Source organism: Ceratotherium simum, chromosome 12, assembly GCF_057802395.1.
Source record: "Ceratotherium simum simum isolate JZ-2026a chromosome 12, ASM5780239v1, whole genome shotgun sequence".
Classification (NCBI taxonomy): Eukaryota; Metazoa; Chordata; class Mammalia; order Perissodactyla; family Rhinocerotidae; genus Ceratotherium; species Ceratotherium simum.
Window position 1 is genome coordinate 6,256,959 of NC_141911.1, and position 24,805 is coordinate 6,281,763.

Genomic DNA, 24,805 nt, shown 5'->3' on the forward strand with positions numbered 1-24,805 from the left:
CCAGGAAGCCGCCTCCAGGTTGGCTGCTGACTTTCCCATCCTAGGGTGGTACCAAAGTGTAAGTGAAATGCTGTGCCCTCTCCTCCATCCGCCTCGACAGGAGACCTCATCTGCTCTGCCTTCTGGGAGTGTGTGTCGCTCTCGGAGCTTGGCGCTGAAGCAGGTGTGGGCATATTTTAAGCGCCAGCAAATAACTTTAATTGAGCTCTCCTTAGACATATGAACCCACAGAGCGATTTTTTTTCTCTCTTCTAATAAAAAAAGACCCACAACAAACCAGATGGGTCTTGGTCCCTCCCCATCACCCCCTCCCCACTCTTCAGGCTCCCCTAATAAATCTTTTAACTCTAAAGAAATTACCTTTCTTGAAGTGGGTATTTATTTGGTTGCATGTGTGGACCCAAGCTGCCTCTGTGGCTGGAAATGTGGGTCAGAAGGATGCAGGCCACAGAAATGAGGCCTGCTGGTTCTGGCCAGGTTGGTGCTTGTATTATTACGTGTCCAGAACTTTCTATTGCCAATTGCTTCCCTGTGCCTGCTCCTCTCACTCCTGGCTCACTGACCACCACTGCTGCTCCCCCATCTCTCCTCAGATTCGAAACCTTCACCTGTCATCATCCTCACCTGGTGTGGATGCTGCTGGCTGATGTGGAAGGATCTAGACAGAATTCCCTAACCACAAGCCAGCTTAACTCCCTGGCAATGCGTCCAGAACCAGCAATGAAAAGGAAGCCCCATACCTCCTGTCACCAAAACAAGGCAGCATGGGGCACAGAGCTCTGTCTCATTTTGCAGATGTGTATTCCCTTTTAATGTCCCATGCAAAGATGGCAGCAGGACGAAGAGGGAAATACATTGTGAATGGATTCCAGACCCCCGAGAAAAAAGTCTTCAAGAATTGCCCAGGGCAAGAGAGAGAGAAGCAACACGCTCTGGGTTCTGATTTATGAGCACTGAATTATTGGTAGGAGGGCCCAGAAGGAGTCGTTTACAACAGAAATTATTGCAGGCAAATGTTGGTTGGTATTTTAAATCACTCACTAATATTGATAGGTTAATGCCTGTCACACTTGCTTAAGGGTCATGGGGAAAAAAAAAACTTTTTCTTCGACTTGTTACCGGCTACGTATAATGATAGATGCACCTTTCTGGGTTTTTTTCCATCCAGCAAAGCCTGCTGTATTATTTACAGTTTTCTGAGCCACTGGCTGTAGCCTGTAAAAGGCTTTAAAAGGTTGATTTGCAAAAAAACAAAAACAGAGCACCCGTCTAGTGAGGCTGGTGGGAACGCAGTCGCCACTCACAGCAGCCCGCTGAGGACCCTGGGCTGTGCAGCGGCTGGGGCGCCTCGGGCGGCCAGGGCCAGATGGCGAGGGTGTATTGTTCCCTTTTTGGTGATAGTCCTGCTGTGGCAAATAAAGTTAAATCAAAAGGTTAGTGCTGTGCAAGAGGGTGGCAGAGCTGGCTGCAGCTGACAAGGGCCAAGGATGCCGAGCAGCGAGGATGCAGCGGCTGTTCCCTCGGAACCCAAAGGAAAGGCCTTGGCTGCACAAATAAAGAGAGGAGACTCACGGATCTCAGGATCTTTTCCTTTATGGAGCCTGAGAAGGAGCCAGAAAATATAACCTTGGTCCACCCAAGACCAGGGTGTGGGGGAAGTACAGCCCCTCTCCGTCGGTCTGAGGTCAGAGAAGTACCCTTGATTTTCCCCAACAAACGGTACATTACTTTGGGGGTGATCTGGTGGTATTTGGTGGGGGGGCACGGCTTGGGAAGGTCAAATGGCCACCCCTGTCATGAGTGGAACAGAACTGTGGAATCCAGGCAGGCAGCACAGGATGGTTTCTAACAGGCGCATAAGCTTTATAACTCTGACACAGAATTCACGGATTATTTTATAGAAAGTCAGAGCTGGAAAGGATTTAAGAGACTGTGGAAACCTCCTCCCCACCCCGCACCCTACCTCTGCCCTCTCATTTTACAGACAGACAAAAGGAGGCCAGAGAGGAAAAGTGATTTGCTCAAGGCTCAAGGTCACGCAACAAGGAGGTAGAGCCTGGGGCCAAGGGCCAGACTTCCGCTGCAAACCACCTAGGGGCACACCTAAGGGATGCGTGGCCTGGGACGGGGTGGAAGGGTGTCAGGATGCGCCAAATCACAGGATCCACCAAGCGTGCGAGTTTTAAACAACGATTGGGAGATGATGTGTTCCGTAAGAAAAAAAAAAAAAAAAACCAGATACAGCATGCAATAGAATGCAATACTGGCGTTGTTTTTTAAATCACCTTTCTCATAAATCATGTTTGAACTTGCCATGATTGCCTTAAAATGCCTTACATTTCAAAATCTGCTACCCTACCCTCAACTCCAACTCCAAGGGTGTGAGCTTCTGGTTTCCTCTCCTCCACTGGGCCCCGCCCTGTGTTCTAACTCGAAGGCACGTCTTCTTGAGTTTTCAAAGCACACCATTCACCCGCGAGGCCCGCAGTTTCCAGGGTATGGAACACAATTAGGCGGTCTGCAAAGCGTTTGTTATTTACCTGTGAGACCCAGGCCGTCCTTTGGTGCCAACTGGTCTCTCAGGTAAATATGAACTTGGGCAGACTTTTAAAAAAAAAAAAAAGGTACACATTAAAATATTTATTTAGGGATTTTAAAATGCTGATTCCATTCTTTTTAGTTAAGTACCTTTCTTTTTCCTGCCCCACTTCAGTCCCCTAAACAGAATATTATTTATGCAGTTCAGTGCTCTTGCCGCTATTCTAATCTAGACCATATTTACGGCAGAACTTGGTTTCCTACCGCACTGGACTGGCGGGAGCGCACAGCAGCCACGGCTTCTGTGAAGCAATATTTTGATTTCCCTTTGAAAATTTACTTAGGAGGAGGTGGTATTTCCAACAGTATGTAAAATCATTGATGAGACAAGTTCCGCTTTTTAAAAAAACGTGAGCTATATTTCCATTCAAGCAGATTTTAAAAAACAAAACTCTCAAACCACTACATTTCTATCCTCAAATCTGTCTGCTTGGTTAGATTATTTTACCCCCTTGAAGCTGCTCTAAGGTTTTCACTTCCATTAGGAAATGTATGGGGCTCTGCTCCTTTCCAAAGAACGTGAGGTCTGAGTGCCACATCTCTGTCGATTAGAGTGCCAAATGGAAACTATTTGAGAGATTTTAAAATTCTTGCTAAAAATAAGAATTTCAGAGTTGGAAGAGGCAGGTGAGATCATGCTGTCAAACTCTGAATTTACAGATGAGCTCACAGACACCCAGGTGAACTGGCGCAGGTCCCAGATGGAGTGGGCAGGACCTGGTACCTGACTCCTCACCCAGGCCTCCTGCCAGCACCTCCCATGGACTGCCTATCACCCCACTCGTGATGTGAGCTACTAGTGACTTCATTCTGCAGGCCTGACCGTCACCAGAAAACAAGAGTAAAGACGAGATTTGATCGAAGTCCAGGGCACCCCTTGTACTTACTCCAAGCTGACAACACTGCCGGAGAACTATCCTAGTTATCAAAGTGAGATCCTCCACCCTTATACCTGTTTGGGAAACTCTCTGATTTGGATATTAGCTAGTAGCTAGAGCCAGAAACTGATAAAATCTTAGTTTGCACTTTTAATATTGTGTGGACTAAACAAACAACTGTGTTAGAATTTTGCTGTGCAATGAAGTATTTCTCAACACGCATTTTAATATTTTAAAAAATATTTTTCTGACAATACACAAATATATTAACAGTCAAGAAAGTAGGACTTGAACTGCACAATGTCACGAGCCCCAGCTCTGCTTCTCCTCCCTCCACTCTCCACTCCCACCCCAGCCAAAAAATACAGTTTTCCAAGAACTGCATTTTTCTGACATCTTGTGCATTTTGAGGTCCAGGGAGACTTCCCATTTTCCACACTCAGCACTTTGAGGACCATCGGGGTCAAGGCACCAGTATTCCCAAAAGATCCCTGATAGTTCATCCAGAACAATCACGCTACCGGCTGCTCCGCCCCTCTTGTTACTAGCCGACATCAGTTTCTCAAAAAGCGTTACCTTTTTGTTGTTGTTTTCTACTGGAAATACAAAGCAAAAAGATTAATCAGAGCGACTACGAAGTTATAGCAGTTCCAGACTCAGCTCTAAATCCTATTCCTTAAACATTTGGTGCTCAAGTTAGAAAAAATAAAATGAAACTTTACATCATGGTCTCGGAGGCTTCTGTTAACACAGGAACTACCAGGCTGAACTGAAAATCGCAAATTCTGCTCAACTCCGTGAGCAGGGACTGCAGGGGAAAATGAAAGAAACAATGCATGTTTCAAATTTTACAGCAGTTTACATCATGCAAAACTGAGAGGGCCTCACAGGGTTCATTCTCGATGAAGTATAGTTGGTATGCAACCAACGAGGACGCAGGAAAACAGGCCACAGGCACACAATATCATGTAGGCAAACACGGAAGCAACATCAGATACCTTTCCTACTGCTTCTTTATGATAGTACTGGTTAAACAATGGGACAGGGCTATTTTAAATAGATATCCAAGCATTCATAAGTTAAGTCATATGCTTTACAGGTTATTGATATGCTGATCATACGCACTGGCTTTATTAAATATTTGAAATATACAGTCTGTTTTTATTTCATTTTTTTAAAATTGTGCTATATATTTTACATAAACAAGATATATATTTTGTGTTATATATTTTTATATAAGGGAGATTCTAAGATTCTTTCATCTTTTTCTTGCCTAACCCAAGACTGCAGGATTATGTTAAACGAATAGGGTTTTCATATTTCCAAGCAACACTTAAAAAAACTGAGGCATCATTTCTACAGTAACTCAAACTTATCCTGAGTTGTAAAAATTGGCATTGTGCACACAATTACTGAGGAAAATTAGTAGGCAGAAATCATCACAGAATCTGAAAATTCTGTTTAAGCAGAGCTGGTGACTGGTGATTTCAGATCTGAATTTGCACAGCTGCCAAAGGAAAGTTAAAAATTACATCTAAAGGATGAACAGCTGTGGTCAAAATTATGCTGCAATGTTAATCTTTATGAGCTTCTTCGATAGGATTCAAACCAATGCCAAAAACTTCCAAAATCATTCCTTCCACAGAATGAGTCAGTTACCATGTTCTTAGGTTTTGGTCTTCTTTAAAACAAAATAATAATAAATTGAATTACATTAAAACTCTCCTCAGATGAAAATTAAAAATTCAACTCTGTTGCATCATGCTTTTTATGAAGATGAATTAAAATGTCTTCACTGCTTTTAAAGGATGTGGTTAAAATTATTAAATTATTATTGAATGTAGTTCTCAAAAACCACTTGCAGCTTTTTTCCATGTTCTTCCACATGTTATAATGGAGATCCCTAAAATTTTGCCAATTTGGCAACAGGTCCGATAGATGATTATTAAGCATTGCTCGACTGTTAAGCTTTCTAACTTCCATAACATTTTGTAGTCCCCTATAGAACGCAAACTACCATTCGCCATCTTTAGAATCACTCATAATGTTCTGGGCAAACCCTTAGGAAAATGACACAGAGTTAGAGTTAGCTGCCAAGATACAATATATTTCAACTGAAGACTAATAATATTTGGAAACGATTTCCTGCATTTCTTCTCAACTTATTTGTTAATCTGATAGAATTTCCAGGGTCTGTAATGTTCATGCCTTTTCTGTTCTAAAAAGAGCTTAGGGGGGGTCCTGAAAAAAAAATCAACTTATTTTCTCTAGCCTGAGTCTCAGTTAATACTGAAGTTCTTTTAAACCTAAATTCTTTTAAACATAAATGTGCGTACATTAGTGGCGCTTGCTTTGGGGAAAAAAAATGAAGGAAAGAAAAAAAGATTGGCCTTTTCCCTGTAAATATGGACTCTTAAGCCTCTAAATGATTTGCCAAACCGAATCGGATAATAAAGGGTTTAAACTTTGCCACTTTGGGGTTAATGTGAAAGGCTTGTCAACATCAGATTGTTTAGACATTAAAAGGAACGCGCTGTGCGCCTCCTTTTAAACCCCATGTTCACTCGAGTTGCAGCTCCCAGTGAATTTACCCAGCTGTAAGTGATTCCAGATGCGCGGCAGTGACAAGCTTCAGTCTCAGGGTACTTATTCATTTCACATTAAAATCTCATGTTCCCAGGTCTGAACTGTTATCTGACTGAGATCTGATTAGGGAATACGGCAAAGAGGCATTTCCAAACCCAGAGACTGCCCTCGCTCCCTGGCACTGATCTCTGACCATCAGGCACCTCCGTGCGAGGGAGAGGCGCTCGGAGGTGCACCCAAAAGGAGGGCGGGGGCTCAGGTCTATCAATTTCATACACATCGCATATGCCAAGTACTTCCGATAGGCTATCTCATTTAATCCTGGACGGAGCAGTAGACATCTCCGCCTGGCTAATTCCTCAATCAAATGCAAGCCTTCTCCCCCCAGTTAAAAGAGGTAGGGCCTGTGATGGTGCACATTGTCTAGCGCAGCACCGCAACACAGAGGGGCGCTCAGTCAACGCATCATGAGTGATGAATGATTTGCCATCTCCCCAAGCCTCCAATTCTCCCTCTTGCCCCCAGCTATGTTTGGACCATGACAGAGGAAAGAAAGTAGAGGACAAGGGGAGGAGAAAAAAACAGAAAGGAGGTCGGGGGCCTGGAGAAAGCAACTAATTCACCCAAGCTAGTTGTGTCTTTGTTCCCGTGCAAAGGCAATGATGGTCCTTCCTGGCCTCTGGCACGAATAGGGTACTTCGTTCTGAGTCAGTTTTTACTTCTTTATCCAAAGTGCAGAAGTACAAATGCTACTGGCTGACAGTTTCTTCCATGACACATGTCAAAGACACATTTTTTGGGCTACAGAAATATCAGGTGAGTTGGGGAGGGTGCTAAAGACCATGACATACACGTGGGGAGAAGGCTACCTCTTTGATGCCCACAGCAGGCAACAAAATTAAGGATCATTACTATTTTGTGATTTTCCCCTCTAGCCAGGTTTTGGGTTTGGCTTGGGCTTTACTGTTTGGTGGGTTTTATTTTGCCCTGCCCCGGTGTCACTTTGAAGAGGTAGAGAGCGCACCACGAACCCCCAGCTGGTCGGCTGTGGTCACAGGCTGCTGGGCAGCCCCAGAGCCCGTCAGAAGCTCCTGTCACTGGACTCTCGTCATACTGGAAGCCCCAGACAACATGCATTGAATACTGTAACGCCCTCCCCACGTGCTCACTCTTCCCCAGGAGGAACAAAAAAGAATCACTCAAACCCTAGATTCAGAATGGAGAGAATTCAAAAGTCGAGGAAGCCCCAACCCGCCTTAGGGTAGCTCGAGATGGGGTAAGAGCCGGCCACAAGGAAGGAGAGTGGCGGCATTTGGTTTGGTGGTGGGCAGATTTTCTTTTATGACTGCTAAACGCCTGCCTTTCTCCCCAAGCAATTACAGTGCTGTTTCCCATCAAGATGGCTGTTAGCAGCAGATCTCCAAGTTGCTGCAAATAAATCAAGAATGCTATTGGCAGCTGTCGTTGCAAGTGGCCTAGACGGTCACCCTGGTCCTTCCACGATGGCAGTGAGGGGCATCGCAGCAATGGCTTGAGCTGAGCTGGATCTTGTAGCTAAAGAAAAGAGGGCAGCAGCCCTCCTGAGGCCCCAGTGGGTAAAGGGGAAGGTGCACTCCAGGCTCAGAACCGGAGGGCACCTCCTAACTTGAACTCCCTGCTACGGCACATGCTTTGCCTAAGGAAACATAACCAATGCACCTTCCTCCAGCAAACGGAGTGGCATCAAATGCTGCCTTACAGTTAATTAGAAGCAACACAAAGGGGCAATTCGGTGCACAGTGGACACAATTCATGAAGTAATGAAAGCTTTTGAAAGACAATGCCAAAGATGCATGTTAGACACTGAAGGCTAACAACGGGTCTGACATGAGAGGGATTTCACTCCACAACTTGCGCTGGCTTCAGGCTGGAAAACAGGCTGCTCTGACCCTGCAGCACTTCTTATCTTCTTGTGACATGGAGAGTTCTCAGAATATCTGTACCTATCTCCGTGTGGATGAACACACACCCACACAAAGGATCCACCGAGGAAATGATGGTGAGTCTCTTGTGTTGTTGCACAAACCTCTCCGCTCACTCTGCCATTTTCACACCCATATCCCACAGAACCATGACCAGCAACTTGCTGTGTGTCCCACAGATGCAGAAAGCACTTCCTCCATGACAGCGTTTGGGGGTGAAACGAGAGTAAATGATTTGGGAAAGCTGCCAGGGGTGTTAGGAGGCCAGGTGGGCCGTGTCCTCGGAGGAAAATTCGTGCTGAGCTAAGGAGCAGTCCTCGCACTGGACAGGCTCCCTGTGCCAGCTGCAGACCCGAGCCGTGCCCCCGGCCCTCGAGTCACATTGTGTCATGCCACACAGCATTTGGATCAGGAGATGGCTGTGGCGTGCTGCGTAATATTTTTAAAAGCCCATTTCCCTGTTCAAGGGGGAAGCAGGTGGAAAGCAGAACCCCTGAAGGGCAGATACTTTGAAAGGCCCCACAGGCAATTCTCCAATAAAAGAGCGAGCAAAGCTGGCATATATCCCAAACTTTCAAATTGACCTTCTCTCTTGATCTGGGACTTAATGCCTCCAAACCAAACTAATTCCAAAAGTCACCTTCTCAACTTCTCTGCACAATTTTTTTTTAAAACAAATGAAAGCTCAGGTACAGGCTCCCCTCGCAGCCCTTCTGACGTCCTTAGCTGCTCAAATTAAATCTGAATGGTTCGTCTCTTTTTATTAGACGATGGGCCATATGTCACCAAAATAAAAACCCAGCTGAAATCCCAGTACAGATAAAGGGCATGAAAGGCTGTTCCGGCCACAAAACAGAGACCCTGTTTAAATCTTATTAAACAATAACACCCACCCAACCATCCCCTCCCCCCTCTGGAAAAAAAATTCAGGAAGGAAATTGTGGTTAAATCATCTCATAGTTTGGCAAAAACTTCTACCTCTGAAAAATGAAATGAAAAAAACTTCATTCTGTGCTGGACTCACACAGGCTAATAAAAAGCAGGACTGTATTGCTCTGCACTGTAGCTGTCAAATTCTCAGCAATGAAATACAGATCCTGACTCTCCCGGTCCCTCGAGTCCTACCCCCTCAGACCACCAAAAAAGGAGCAGCCGGGGGGGCTGGGGGGTGGGTGTCATCTAGCCTCTCCCACTCCAAGCGAATTTTGTTTGTTGCTTTGTTTTATTTTTAATTTTGGTTTTTGGCCTGCACATCTCTTTTCCTGAATAAAGTTTCCACTGTTCTTATAAACACGGTTAGATAAATATGTAAGCGGGTGTTAGGGGCTGCTGCTTTAAAGAGCTGTGATGCTGCTCTCTTGCCAAGACACTGCACACTTACATTCACAGAAGTCCAGGCATTGCCACAATGGTATGTGTGTCTTTAAATTAAGAAAGAAAGAGAGAGAGAGATCAAAAAGAAAAAACATTTCCATTTCACAAGGTCCCCTAGTGGCCTCAAACGCTCCTCCTCCACCATCAAAAATTCATAAAGGGGATCAGCATTCTTTACCGAATGGATCCCAGTGGCACCATAGACCTTGTTGAGGAGAGAGGCAATAAATATCAAATTATACACCTCATGGGAAGAAAGGACTGAAGACTCGGCTTCAAGCCCTCCACATGGTCCCTTGGGGAGCTGGGCCCAGACTCAAGGACCAGCACAGAAAGGAAATGGGTCAAGTGTGTCAATTTCTAGACCGATGACCTTTGACTTGCTTAATGACACTGGGAGGCCACCACACACAAAAAAAAAGATAAAAAAAAAGATGCCAAATACCTTGGAGGAAAGATGGGGGGGCGGGGTACAGTGGGGGCCACAAGAAAATGCAACCACAGCACTGTGGTGAGGGATGGTCCCCAGACCCCCTTGTTAACTGCGATTTGTCCTTGGGAAGATCTGACCATCTGAGTGGTAGAAAGTCCGGATGGAGAACTTCAATTACCATCTATTTTTGGTTCCAGCCCCAGGAACAGTTCATCTTCTGCCTGAAACTTGAATAACATTTCTTTCTCGTTCCACCTCCACGCCTTGCCCATGCAGAGCCCTCTGCTCTCCCTACTGTGCCCCCAAAACCTTCCTCCTCACTCCTGCTGACGACCTCGCTTCCAGCTGCTACCACCTTATGCTCGGCCGCACATGTGGCCTCAGTGCTTGGCTGTCTGGACCACTCCCTTTGCATGAGCGTTTTGCCATCTCCCTACTTCTGACTCCTAACCAGCAGGAGCTCCCTGCCCCTATCCACCCTCCCACACCTCACACTGTGTCAGGGATGCTGAGTCGATGCTCCATCATCCATGTCGATTGCTGCAAAGCACAAGGAAGAGTTGGGGTTCTAAAATGAAATTTACAGGGCAACAAAAGTGGAGAGAAAGCATGAACAAGTGCGTTCAGCTAGGAGGCATCTGTACTTTCCCAGCTTAAAAATGCGTGCAGTTATGCATTCAATAAGCAGCATACAGGACAGGGATCCAGTACTCTTTTCCACAAGTTGAAGGATCTAGATTTCAACTCTCAAATTAATCTCACAGCTAAATGCAAATTAGGAGTCTCACAACTGGTTAATAAAATAGAATAAAATTTTCTATAGACCATAACACTTAAAGGTAGTCTAACATAGCTTACAGACTAAGCTTTAAAAAAAAAACCACTTGGCTGCACTTGTCTCAGAGGGAGCTCTCAGTAGCTCCAGGCCCTCATATTATATGTAACATTGACCCAACTAGAGTTTGCACTTGGATGGGCATTTTTAGCTCCTGCTCTCAGACACCTGGGACGAAGTTCACACTTATGCTTCAAAAACAGCTGAAGTTTCTCTTCGTAGTCTAGCTTTCTGATCTCTACTGCCAATTCTGTGAGCTAGTCCTTCAGACATTTGCTAAATGGTAAGTGGTGAGAAAACTGCCCAGAACACCCACACTGAGCTGTTCTTTCTCCCTGTTCCCAAGACGTGGGCTGGGTGGGAGCGAGCCTAAGCCATCTGTCAGCTTGACTCCACAGCTAAAGGTCCCCACCTAGTGAGCCAAGACCCTGCTTCTTTAGTCCCTCATCCTCCTCCTCACTCCTGGCCCCTTCCTCCATGCATCTGACCCTCCAGCACAAAGTGGGCATGGGAAGTGAAAGGTGAAACTCACATCGTCTCAGGGGAAGAGTTTTAATGCTAGGCTCCAGGGGGGAAGAGCCTGAAACTATCTAAAAGGAGGCTGGGGGGTTGTGTGTGGATTTCATTGATCTGTGTTTACACTGCCCTCCCACACTAGTAAGAAGCTGCTCAGTGGCCCCTAACCTTTTGAGAGTGGAGACACACTAGCCTGTCAGATTTTACCAGCACCTTCCCTGCTCTCCCCTCCCCCTCCATAGGGGGAAAAAGTGTGCTATTCTTTTTTTAAAGGTAAAGTTGGTTTAAAATATTTCAGTTTTTAGAATATGCAACCAGTTTTTAAGTTGAGCAGAAACACATAGGGTGACATATGCACAAAAATTTTTGTTTATATCATGTCTTTGTAATATATGTAATATACATAAATGTATAATGATATATCAATATATTATATTGATACATTATTAATGTTTATATTTATATATTTCTATTTATAAGGTTTATATTTATAGGTAAGATTGGCATAATAATCTCAATTCTATGGTGAAAAAATGACACTCAAAGTGGTTCAACGGCTCTCTACAAATCACCTGACTAATATACGGCAGAACAAGCACTCACACCCTCATCTTCTCCATATGCATGAATATGTTCATCATAGCACTTTTAGAAGTAAAAAAATTAGAACTTCTATATATCTAAAATGACATTAAAATGGTTAAGTAAATTATGTCACGTTCATTCACTCAATGGAATAGTATTTACTAATTTAAAAAAAGGACAAAGAGGGGCCGGCCCGGTGGCATAGCGGTTAGGTGTGTGCACTCCACTTTGACGGCCTGGGGTTTGCAGGTTCGGATCCCGGGCGTGCACTGACGCATGGCTTGTCAGGCCATCCTGTGGCAGCGTCCCATATAAAGTAGAGGAAGATGGCCGTAGATGTTAGCCCAGGGCCAATCTTCCTCAGCAGAAAGAGGAGGATTGGCAACGGATGTTAGCTCAGGGCTAGTCTTCCTCACCAAAAAAAAAGGACAAAGAATATATAAAAGCATGGAAAATGGTCAACACTCAATGTGAAAGTTAAAAGAACATGAAATCGTGTGTACTCTAACATGCATAAAAACACGCCTATAAAAAAGGCTGAAGGGAACACACAAAAGTGAAATTAATTATGCTAAAGTGCTGAGAGTTATAGTGATTATTTTTCCTTCTATTTTCCAGACTTTCATATTGTTTTGCTGTTTCATTTTAAAATTGAAAGGAAAACTTGAATCACAAGTCTCTGGATCCCGGCTCAGTGCCACCTCCAATGGGAAGCCGCCTTTCGCTCTCCTATCATCTCCCCTGGCTGCCCACTGGCACCATTTGGGGACTGGGCTTTGGGTTCCCAACACTACCCAAGAAGCTGGATGCAGGGAAAAGCCAGGACTCCTGAGTTCCAGCCTCCAGCGTTCACCCACGGCCCCAGCTTCCGGAGCACTGCACTCAGCTCTAGCTGTGTGTCGCCCCTGCACATCAGAGGCCTCCCGGCTTATGAATTATGAAAGCTCACTGGGTGTGCCCACTGGTGCATATGGATCAGCTGAGCCCTGAGTGCTGGAGACATAACAAAGGACTTCCCCACTTGGCATCAATGGCAATTCAAAAGTCAAAAACTTTGCTTTGTGAATTTTATCCTTCCGTGTCAGTGGGGTGTTGTTTAAAAGATACCCCAAGATAACCATTCAATGATTGCTTCAAAAAAAATGAAATTGAAGCACTTCTTTAATGGCAGATGCATTCCCTCAACATTTGCCACGCTGCCGTGTGCTGGGCTGTCTCCTCCAACAATGCATGGTGGATACCAGGGTCAAGGAGAGTGAAGAGTAAACCAAAAGGTGTGTACTTTTGTGGGTTTATTATGTACTTTGATGTAAACTGGAATCCAAAAAAATTATTCCTGGAATGTGAAATTGCAGTGCAAAAAAACGGCTGTTTCACTAGAACAATCTTGGCTGACTTAATTTGAGCGTCAGATTCACACACAGTTGCATTAACCATATAATTAAAAGTGTATGTAAATAGACCCCAAAATCCAGGTTTGCCGACATTTACAAGCAAACAAGGACAGAGCCTGGGAAAACTCAGTGAGCTCCATCAAGTCTGCTCACACCTCAGAACCCACCCCCCGCCCTGTTTCCAGGCGATGAAATTTGCCCAATGTTCCTTGATGTCTACATTTTGGGAACAGCCCAGGGTTCTTTCTTCGGGTAAAGGCCGTTAGATTTTTACAGAATGAGATCTGCAAAGCTCAGATCTGGAGCTACCCGTCCTGGGTGTTCTCAAAGATTTTTATCCACCCACTCCCTGGAACTGAGAAACTTCTCAAAAAAATGCAACTTCTGCCAAAGAAAAAAAAAAGGCATGCCTCTACAATAAGCAAAGAAAAAGGTATCTTTCTTCTGCCTCCAGATCTCAGGGACAGTAAACTCTGCTCTTAAGGGGGAGAATTGTTTTATATCTGAAAAGTGATAAAACAGAACTGAGCAAAGCATTGGCTGGGATCTGGAGGGATGTTACCAAGATGGTAACATTCAAGCCTCTAATGATTCTCAACATTCCCCAGGGCTCTGTGTGGCCTGTCCCCTGCTTCTCTGCCAACACTGCATAAGACGTACCCTTTCAATTGACAGGGAATTGAGCTGCCGTCTTCTCTGAAATACCCAGGGCTACATATAAAATATACAGTGCCACAGCAGATTTCTTCACACATGATGTACACATAAAATCTCAGCATACTCCATCAGTAAAGCCAGGTGGTAGGCCTCTGGAGAGCAAGGCAAGATAAGCAGTCCAGGGGACTGGAGAGGTTTCCTGATCAACTTGGCCCTAATGAGAAAGCCAGGCCCTCACTTGAGAAGGCAGACTTCTGAACAGAAGAAAATGCTATAGCGCTGCCACTAACTAGCTGTGTGACCCTGGGTAAGTCACTTTACCTCTCTGGGTTTCAGTTTCCTCCTCTTGTAAAGGTATATACTAAAGGTCATTCTCAAGTCCCTGACATTCACTGAAAGGCTATCCTTGGTCCAGCCAAGAGCGAAGAAATTAAGGGGAACAGGATGTAATGGGAATATTGCTATTGGAAAACAAGATGAGGTGTTAGAAAAGATTCATGAGCTCAGTGGTGAAGTTACATAGCCCTAAGATATGCATTCATTTATACGACACGTTTGTTGAAGACCTATTATGTGCTGGGCACATACACTGGAATGCAAAAACCCATGGTTCCCGCCCTCAGGAAGCTTATGGTTCAGCACAGCAGTTGTCTCTGAGTCTATCAACACCATCTTGGATGCTTACACACACCAGGCTGGGTCCTCCTCCTCTGCCTTTGTTCACGCTGCAGCCCCCACCTATTTAAATTCTACCTGTATTTCAACTCCCAGCTCGACCGTGGAGCCTTCCTCTACTAGTGATGCAGTCTGTGACTTCTCTCTTCTCTGGGCCACAGTACTTGCAGGAGCACTCCTGAATATGAAATCATATCATTTGTGAATTGCTGTTAAGCACCCCCAAACTGTTACCCTACCTAGATTATAAACTCCCCTAGGACAGGGACAGTGCCTTCACTTTTGTCGTGTCCCCCACGGCACCAAACTTAGCCGTTTCTCGGTACATACGCCTCGACTGAGGCTCAGCTGTGTGAAAACCTCAACTAAGGGGGCTGTTTTCTGGTTGTCTGAGAGTCAATTTTTATTTCAGCCTTTATTTTTTAATCCTTTTAAATCAGATTAGTAGTCCACTTTCTTAAAGTGGCACACCAATAAAAACAATTTTCAAAAAACTAACTTTTTTGTGTTTTGGATGCCACATTACTTTGTGGTTCATCAGAATCACCAAAACTTCATGTGAACTGTAATAGACACGGATGGAGATGGTTCCTAAGATGGGAGCTGAGTCTGTGCTGGCTCTAAGCCAGAGGGTTTCACACTTCCTAAAGCAGCTGAACTCTTTTGTCAAATAAAATCGTACAGAGAAGCCCAATGTGGATAACGGCTCTGCCAAAGCCCAAATGGGGAGCCCAGGCCCTTGCCTGGCTGTCCTGCCCTCACCGCCATCAGCTCTGTGGCATTTCGCTTGGACCCTCGAGGTTCTGCTAAGTGGGAGCCAAAAACCACTGCTCTAGACTTTACCCTGGAATTTTAAAAAATCCATGATAATCTTCATCTTTCTCATTAAAGTAGACGAGGAGGATAAGGCTAAAGAGGTGGGAACGGGGCAAGGACAGAGAGAGCAATGCTGTGAGACTCTGATTTACTAAAGGCTCATATTCATTGGATAATAATCTAAGTTATATATCATATGCAGTATATATATATATATACAGCATATATGTGTTTTATATTAAATAAAACATTGATTGAGACCTGAATTGTGTGTTCACACACTGTTATTTTCCCCCATTTTACAGATGAGGAAATTGAGGCACACAGAGCTTCAGTAGCTTCCCCAAGGTCACACAGTTGGCGAGCAGTAGGGCTGGGAGTTGATCCCAGGTAGTCTCAGGAGGCCTTCTCTTATTCACTCTGCTATGGCTGGCTCTACAGGTCATTCGAGCATGCAAAAACCAATCATCTTACCACCTTTTATTTGCTTCACACTTCACAGAGTTTTCTAAGAACTTTTACACATGGTATCCCATTGAGTCATTCAACTATCATGTATGAGAATTATTGCCTCAGTTCTTCAGCTGAGCAAACTGAGGCACACAAAGGTTAAATTCTATCCAGAATAACACAGCCAAACTGAAACCTAGGTCTCCTGACCTCTGAGTTCAGTGCTTTATATCACACTACTCTTCTCTAAACCAAACTTCTCGAGAATCCCACACCCATTTAATGCCCCTCTAGAAAGCTTCTACTGCATTCCCTGGAAGCCCCTCCTCCCAGGGGGTTCCAAGCATTCACCTGATCTCCAGGTAGCTAGTATCTATAGAAACATCATCAACCACTCAACTATCTGTCACAGTAATACACACAAAAATAATAATTTAAAAAAATCTGGGGACATTTACCAATTTGCCAGGTTTTTCTTTTCATTTGACAAGGAATCTTACATTTCACTGAATTATTTCATAACACAGGTACATTCCAAGGACAGCTTAGTGGTGTCCGAGGGTTTTGCAAGAGACCTACTACCTCAGGATTGCCTGCCGCTCCCAGCCTGGCACTTCCGGTCCATAAATCTACTTGGCCAGTCATTGCATGGGAGACTGGGGAGTGTGGATAGGTGGGGAAATAGGGGGCTGGGGCACATGCTCCCACCCTGGGGGCTCCGAGGGCCCCGCATACATCAAAGAGCAGCCCACGGAGCTGCAACAAGCGGAGACAAGCAGACAAGCTTTGATCTTGCAAAGGCTCCATTAGTCCCTACACCTCAGCCGTTAGTGACGCCCCACTAACGGTGAACTTTCCCAAACACCATCCTCCATGCCTTATAAAACAGATGAGGAAACTGAGGCTCAAAATTGATTTGCGCACAATCGTATAACTAGAGGGGAAGAGCAAGAACTTCAACTCAGTTCTTCAAATTCCAAATCCACAGCTCTTTTCAAGAAACCACGCTGGTTCTGCAAAGCAAGACTAATACACGAAAACTAAACCAGCAGCATCACATAATCCAATTAAATTAAGCCAACTGTGTGACACAACCGTGAGGGACAGGTGGGATGGAGAGGAACCAATGCTGGACTTAGAGTCAGACAACCCAGCTCTGTCATTTGCTGGTAAAATATATGACTTCACACAAATCCCTTAGCCTCTGTGAGCCTCCATTTTCTGTAGAATGGGGAGAATGGCAGCTACCCTGGAGGGCTGTTATTAGTCATAAAGGAAATAATGTACATGAAAATGCTCTAGAGACAGAAAAGGAACATCGAATGTGACTCGTTAGATGTGGGTGGCAGCACAGAAGGAAGGGGCTCCCCTTGGGTGGGGATGTTGACAGATGAAACACTCATCGCATGGGCCCAAGCCACATGAGAACAGTCTTCACTGCCTCCCAGGTGACATCCAGGGCAAGGTTTTGGATTGCAGCACATTCAAATATGGGTTGTAAAGATCTATGTTGTAGCAAACCTGTGAAAGAGCAAGACCTCGTCTGATCCACTCTAGAAGATGAAAAAACACATGGTTTGCAGAGCACATTATTTGGCATATGAAACTCCAATTCTTTAAACAAATATCCACCTAACCAGGGGATTTCGGAGAGTACAGACATTATACCATTCAGCCTCATATACCTGAGGCACTAGGGAATAAAAATGATTCAGATACATGACAGCCCAGATGTTTGCAGAGAACTCTCCCTACGTTTGCAAGTAGTTTAAATTTCTGACCCAGTCTCTTTCCAGCTCTCCCGCAATAGCAAGACGCCATATTCCACGTAATAATGGGAAGAAGGGCACGAGAGGCTGCTTTCCACAAACGCAGTTGACTCGGCTTTCCGGATAAAAGGGCCAGTGGGTTGCCTTCTTCCTATACTTACCAGTAAGCAAATGGGATAAGCAGCAGCAGGAACAGACTTGCCAGGAAGCCTTCCACTGAGGGTTAATGATTTTCCTCTCCACCCGTTCACTTGGCCTAGGGGTCAACTTCTAGAGCCTAAAGCTGCATTAGGATTAGCATGGGAATTCAGGCCCTAGTGGCTCTCTCCTGTCATCTCCTCTTCCCAGCCCCGGAGGTTGCCGATAGAAAAGGAAGCCTGAGGTCAAGAAGCAAGATCTACATTCATCTGCACACAGTAGGTATACAATAACGTCTTACCAAAACCAGTTTTCCACAATCAATCATGTTGTATACATAAATGTCCTATACACATACATGCATATACTACAGTGCTCTGGGTGTATACCCACTCTCACACACACATATATATCCATACACACAATCATTAGACCCATTTGTACAATGGTATATCTTTCCTCCGAGTTTAAAATACCCTATTTATATATGCATTGTTATATTAAATAATAATAAAAAGGTCTATAAGTAGAAACTTTAAAAGATCTCATATAATATTGTTTTAAACAAGAAGCTTAAAATGAACAATGTTGAGAATAATCTGAGAACCCTCCTCAATGTCAACATGGAATGAAAAATAAAAAGCCAGATTCAGTCAGCTGGGGGCCAAGCACTCACGTCCAGCTTCTTGAAGACTGTGCTGTAAGAAAACAGCCTGTCCTTATCGCGACAAAATATACTCTCTCCAGGACTGAATTCAAATCCTCTGCATTTTTAGGCCAAGTAAAGAGAAAGGGGCTGTCCTGACCACCACAACAAGCTAGCCTGGAAATATTAAATTGACTCAACCCATGTTTTATTAGACACAGCTTAACAACTCTGAGTTTACAAACCTCAGCCAAACAGCATCAGGCTTCAGCATAAACTTTTGCTAACTAGCCCACATAGTTCCCATATGCTATGAGATGTTGTCTGAGCCAACGCGGTACCTTATAATTATAAACACACGTCTTTCAGCTCTTCTGTGTATTCTTCCCAGGCAGAACGGAAATATGTCACTTAAATTAGCACTTGGAGTACAGAGTTGGTGCCAAATTTGGGTTAGCACAAACAGGGTAAATAAAGCAGCACCAAATTAAAATGGTAAAATAAACTTCTTTATGCTCCAGTGGAAACTGCTAAGTCCTAGCTGAATGGCAGCTAATGGGTCTGGGAAAAGGATATCCCTCAAACTGTAGCTCTTGGCTTTTGAATAAGGCTTTCTCATCCAACGATCTCGAAGCAATTTCTTTCAAAACTCAAGTAGTGTGAGAAAAAAAGGTAGATGCTATTTCTTTTGCAAACTCTTTTGCCACCATTTTTCTTCATCATTCTCTTCCAATAACACTGAGAAGGTTTATTTTTTTATCCTTATGTAACTCATGAGGAAAAGGAAAGATTTTAGAGGAATAAATGAAGGCAGGTAGATATGACAACTTGGAAAAAGCCACAGAGCTAAAAAATAATGCAGAAATTCAATCATAAAAAGTCTTCCAACTAGAAGCCTTTGTGCCTATGGTATATAATCATAACTACCACTTATTGAGTGTCTACTGCGTACAGAGACTAACTTGGGAGCCTTTTATACACTATCTCACTTTCTTTCCACCACAGCCCTGTGAGATAGGAATTATCCTCTCCATGTTACTCATGCATACTGAGTGTGCTTGGGACCAAAAAAGGAGAAGACATGGGGGCAGGAAATGGAGGACAGCAAAAACAAAAGGAAGGATTCATTGTAGCTTCATTTCTAATGGCCAACTCTGTCCATCAGTAGGAGAATAGCTAAACAAACTGTGGTATATTCACACAATGAAATACTACTTGACAATAAAAAAGGAAAAACTTTTGACAGTTGGACAAACCCTAAAACTATTTTACTGAGTGAAAGAAACCTTCCAGAAAGGAGTACATTCTGTTTGGTTGCATTTTCATGAAGTTCTAGAATATGCAACACAAATCCAGAGTGGCAAATTATCAGAATGGTGGGGTCTCTTGAGGGGTGAGTGGGGACAGGGATCGGCTGAGAAGGTGCATGGAGGAACTGTCTGAGGTGCTCGGAGAGTTTTCTATCTTGATAAGCGTTTGGGTTATCCAGATGTATCCATCTGTCAAGACTCATCCAATGGGACACTTAAGATTTGTGCAGTTTATTGCAAGTAAACTGTACCTTAAAAGAAAAATGGGAACTGTAAACAAATATGCTGAAGGACTTCGGGGGACTGTAATGATGTCTGATACCTAAAATTTACTTTGAGATTATCACACACAAAAAAATATGGATTGCTGGATGGCTAGAGAGATAAATAGATATATGATAAAGCAAGTTTTGTAAAATGTTAATAATGGAATCTGGGTGGTGAGTATACAAGTATCACTGTAAAATTCTTTTAACACTGTATATTTGAACATTTCATAAGAAAATGTTGGGAAAATAGTGGGAAGATAGAGAGAGAAGACAGATAAAATGAAGGAAAGGATAGTAGAAGAGAAGGACAAGGAACAAAGATCGTGAAGAGAAGTCTGGGAAAGGAAAAGTAGAAGGAGGTCAAGTTGGAGGAGGCCAGAAAATATGAATAGAAATCATAGGAGTAAAATATAAAGAAAAGAATAAATAAGAAGAAAGGGGGAAATACATGTAATAAGAAAGGAGCAAACTAAGGGCAGGTGAGGTGAAAGGAATAGGACAAGAAAGGAGAATGGCAGTGTACAGGCTGACAATAGACACAGTCCAGGTTTTTTCCAAACTACCCAGCTCAGGGAAGCTGAACTATGACTTGTACAACCCACCTCATGACTGTCACGCCACTTCCATTTGGTGGTGTGTTTGGTCAGAATCCAGATTAAGAGGGTGGAGAGGAGTCAAGCATCTTTTGTATTAAAGTCACTGACCCATCAAGCCCAAAGACTGAAGGCAATGGTGTCCTAAAATGGTTTTCAAACTTTATTGTTTAGCAATAGAACTTCTTTAAATAAAAATTTCATATTTATAAATTACAAGAATATAATAGGCAAAAGGGGCGATTCTCTGGTCAATGTGGAGGACATGGGGTCCAGGCCCTGTGTGTGGAGTTGATCTGCCACCTCTCGCTGACGCTCACCCCACCTCAGTGACAATTCCAGAGTCTCTTCAGATACCCCAGGCTCTGAATACACTAGCTAAGTAGAAAGTCCATTGCACTAACAAGCAGAAGATGAGGTTATATTTCTGCTACTAACCAACTGGTGACTTTAAGCAAGTCATTGAACTACCCAGCATCTTAGTTTTATTATCTCTCTCTGTACTGTCAACCATTCTGGGGTAAAAGGTTCAATCAAGGCATTACTGTATAAATTTTAAAACACATCGCAAATGACCAACTTTGGGACTCCTCTTCCCTATAAATTTGCCGCATACACATATTGAGAATCTGTGAGCTGACTTCTGGTTCAAAATGGCCTCCAGCTAATAGCTCCCTATGCCGTCTCTGCTACCTTCTCAATACAAGATCCAGAGAGACAAAAAAAAAAAAAGAAAGCTCACGGCAACACGGAAAATTACTTCTAAAATGTATCTCAAATGTCTTGGCTTCTTTCCATCTACAGTGCCACCACACTGGTCTGAGTCTGTAAGCGCTGCCCTCCCAGCTGCCTCCAGCCCAGACTACCTTCCAGTCCACTGTCCACACAGCGGCCAAGGAGAAAACTGAAACCACTCTGTGCACTACAAGGTTGAGATGCTCTCCTAGAAAACAGAGGGAAAGGACAAAGAAATGAAATGGGAGAAACATAAAAAATGTAATAGAGGAATATTTTTCTGACTTGAAGAAATGTATGCAGACTTTAAAAGCTCATTATGTTCCAGGAATAATCACTGAAAATAAAGTATTACCAGACATTTTCATGTCAACCTTTAAATGCTGGGCAATGTCTAAATAGTTCTAAGTAGAAATGGGTATGACCCAAGAGTTTTATAGCCAATATTTTATAAGTGATGACCTCAGAAAAAGACTCCTAGATATGCAAAGTGTCAGAGAATATAGCACCTAGGCACCCTTCCTGACAAGATTATTGAAGATGTAATCCAACTCCTGAAAAACAAAGCAAAGTTAAAAGCTCAGAAATACAGATATTATAATATGAAGGAACTAGTGGGGATGCTGAAACCAATTAAAACAGAGGTAAGCCTAATAACCAATACAAATATCACTACAAAACTTAAACATAAATGCTAAAAATAGTTATTTGAAGGGAAGATATGTAATAAAAAATTTTGATATAATACATGGATCTGCTTATGAAAGACAAATTTATTATTTCAAATTTATTATTATTTTAAAACTAAGAAATGGCATAAAAAGAAAGGCAAAAATGGATGATATAAAGGCTAAATTGTGCTAAATTACTTGCATCAAAAAGAGAGAAAGACACATTTCACTCATGGGTGACAATAATAGAAATATAGGCTAAGAAATATTTTTGAAAAAATTTTAACCAATAGTAAAATTAAAAGAAGATACGTACATTTGAAAATATTAGAGATTAAAAGCAAAGAAAATAAGGTCTGTATACAAAAGAAAGCAGACAAAGGAACTGGCAAAGAAATAAAAATGGAACAAGACGACAGATGTATAACCAAATATATCAGCTATAACAATAAATGTAAATAAGTTAAACTCTCCTATTAAAAGGGGATTGAATGAGATATTCACATTGAATCAAAAATATATCCACCTGTATGCTATTTAAAAGAACACTCAGATGTTCCATAACTCTATTAATTTATTAAAAATCATAAATTATACACTGAAATGAAAGAATTTTATGGTATGTCAACTCTACATCAATAAAACTGTTTTTAAAAAAAGAACACTCAAATCAAAGATTAGAAATTAACGGATATGTAAAGGATTATGAGGAAAGGTAGACAAAAATAAAGCAGAGTCCATAAAACTAATAGACAAAGTAAAGTAAAAGGCAAAAAGCACTATACTGGATAAAAAAGATAATATTATAATAATAAAAAGAGCTAACATTTATATTGATAATAATAGTGATCATGAATACAAATACACTACATCAAAATATATAAATTTTAGAGGTATTGGAATTCCAAGGATTAACTCCCAGAAAGATAAATATAGCTAGAGATTTTAGTATAGTCCTCTTGCTCTTTGGTAGATAAAACAGACTAAAAAATAAGGTTGGAGAAGATGTAAATAACATTAATACAGTATTTTTTGGTAGGGTTCCAAAAAGTAGAAATGATTAAAATCACAGTTTCTAACCAAAATGCAATAATTCAAGGTAATGTCTTTAATTTTAACAAAAATAATAATTCAATCACTTAGAAATCAAAACTACAATTTGAGTACTTATAAATAAACAATAATTAGAAAGAAAAACATATTAAAAGTCCTGGAAACTCATGACCAAAGTTGTACACAGAGGAAAATGCACAGCCCCAAACGCTTTCTCTGATTAAAAAAGAAAGAAAGAAAGAAAAATTTTAAAATAAATAAACTAAAAATGTAATCAAAGAAACTTGAAAGTGAAATAACCCCATAGAAAGGAGGAAGGTGGAATTAACAGAGATGAAAGCAGATCAAAATTAAGTAGAATTGACAAATAAATTTAAATAAATAATTTAAATATAAAACAGAAAAACTTCTGCCAAAGAAAACAAGAGGAAGACAGAGTAAGAGAGTGAGAGAGAAAGAGAAACAACTTGCCCACCTCATCAGGAGTAGAGAACATTAGGAATTTAACCACCACTCAAGTGGAGATTTCAAAAATTGTAGAACACTTTATATGTATAACTATGTGCTACTAAGTATGAAAACCACTAAATCCACTACTTTTAGGAAAAGACTGAGTTTCAGAATAAAATTTCCTCAAGTAGAAAATATAAACTGACCAATAATTGTTATAAAACTGAAAACATTTTCAAAGGCATCCTCTCAGCAAAGATCTCGTGTCCTGAGTGGTCAGGAACACACTGGAGGCAGTGGAGATGAGTCCCTGCAAGATCCTGGAGACGCATGGCTGGAGCAGAATTTCTGGGTGTGTCGTGCAAGCCATCCCTCCGCCCACCCTGCGCTAAAGTACAGTCTATGTATTCTACACACACATTTGATGTACACAGGCTATGGTTTCACTCCTCTGAGGTCGGCAGGTCCCAGAGCCACATTCCCTCAAATTATCACCATTGTTTATGCAATTAAAATTTTTTTTTAATCCAACAGACTAATTCTATCTCCATGTGACACAGGGTATAGTAGAAAGATCATTCACACTGGGGCCCAGAAGCCTAAGTTCTAGTCCAGTTCTACCAGTAACTACAGTTTTAATACTCTCTTGGAGAAGGTGGTTTCTCTCTCTGGCCCTCAGCTGATACGTAAGGTTCAGTTTGAATATGCTGTGATTCCATAGAGCTAGTTTTCAAACAAACCTGAGAGAAAGAACAGCAATGTTGGTTCCAAAAGCAGTTCCTTCTGCATACATAGATACACCTTACTCCCCACCCCTCCTCACCATCACTGGAGAGATGGGACAGAACCTAGAAACTCCCATTTGGAAGATCACTGGACACCTACTATACAAAATAAGGGCTAGATGTAATCTTCCTCGCAAGAAGCTCACAATGTCATGAGGGAGATACGACTGACAACATCAAGCAGCAGCAGAAAAAAGAAGAGAATTAAGTGACCAAGTGGAAGAGTCAGGCAATAGGTGTAACAGCAGACAGACAAGGACGTCCGTGCAAAGAGGAATGAGCGAGGCTGACTCCACAGCAGAAGCAAAATGTGAACTTCCCCGCAACATTTCAAGCAATACATGCAGAAGGAACGTCCAGACTTGAAGGAGTCACAGGCAACAGGAAGAAAGATTAAGAAAGTATATTTTAAGTGGATACGTTAGAGCAAAACTGCCATGATTTGAATAATCTCTGCATCATGATTCAGAGGGATCATCCCACATAAATTCCTCTTGGCGATATTCAACTTTCTTCCCATTTATTTGTAATACTTTCTGGGTTGTGTTTCAGAGTGTCATTTAATGTCATTTTATGACTCCCTGGTTGTAAGTGTCTGAGTATTACCAGGGCTTAGAGATTTACAGCC

At 42.5% G+C, this 24,805-nt stretch overlaps 1 protein-coding gene across 6 annotated transcripts in view; it reads right to left on the minus strand.

Moving 5' to 3' along the window:
- The window catches only part of EBF2 (EBF transcription factor 2), a 188,306-nt gene that overhangs the window by 118,547 nt on the left and 44,954 nt on the right, over nt 1–24,805 (minus strand). The window lies entirely within an intron of this gene.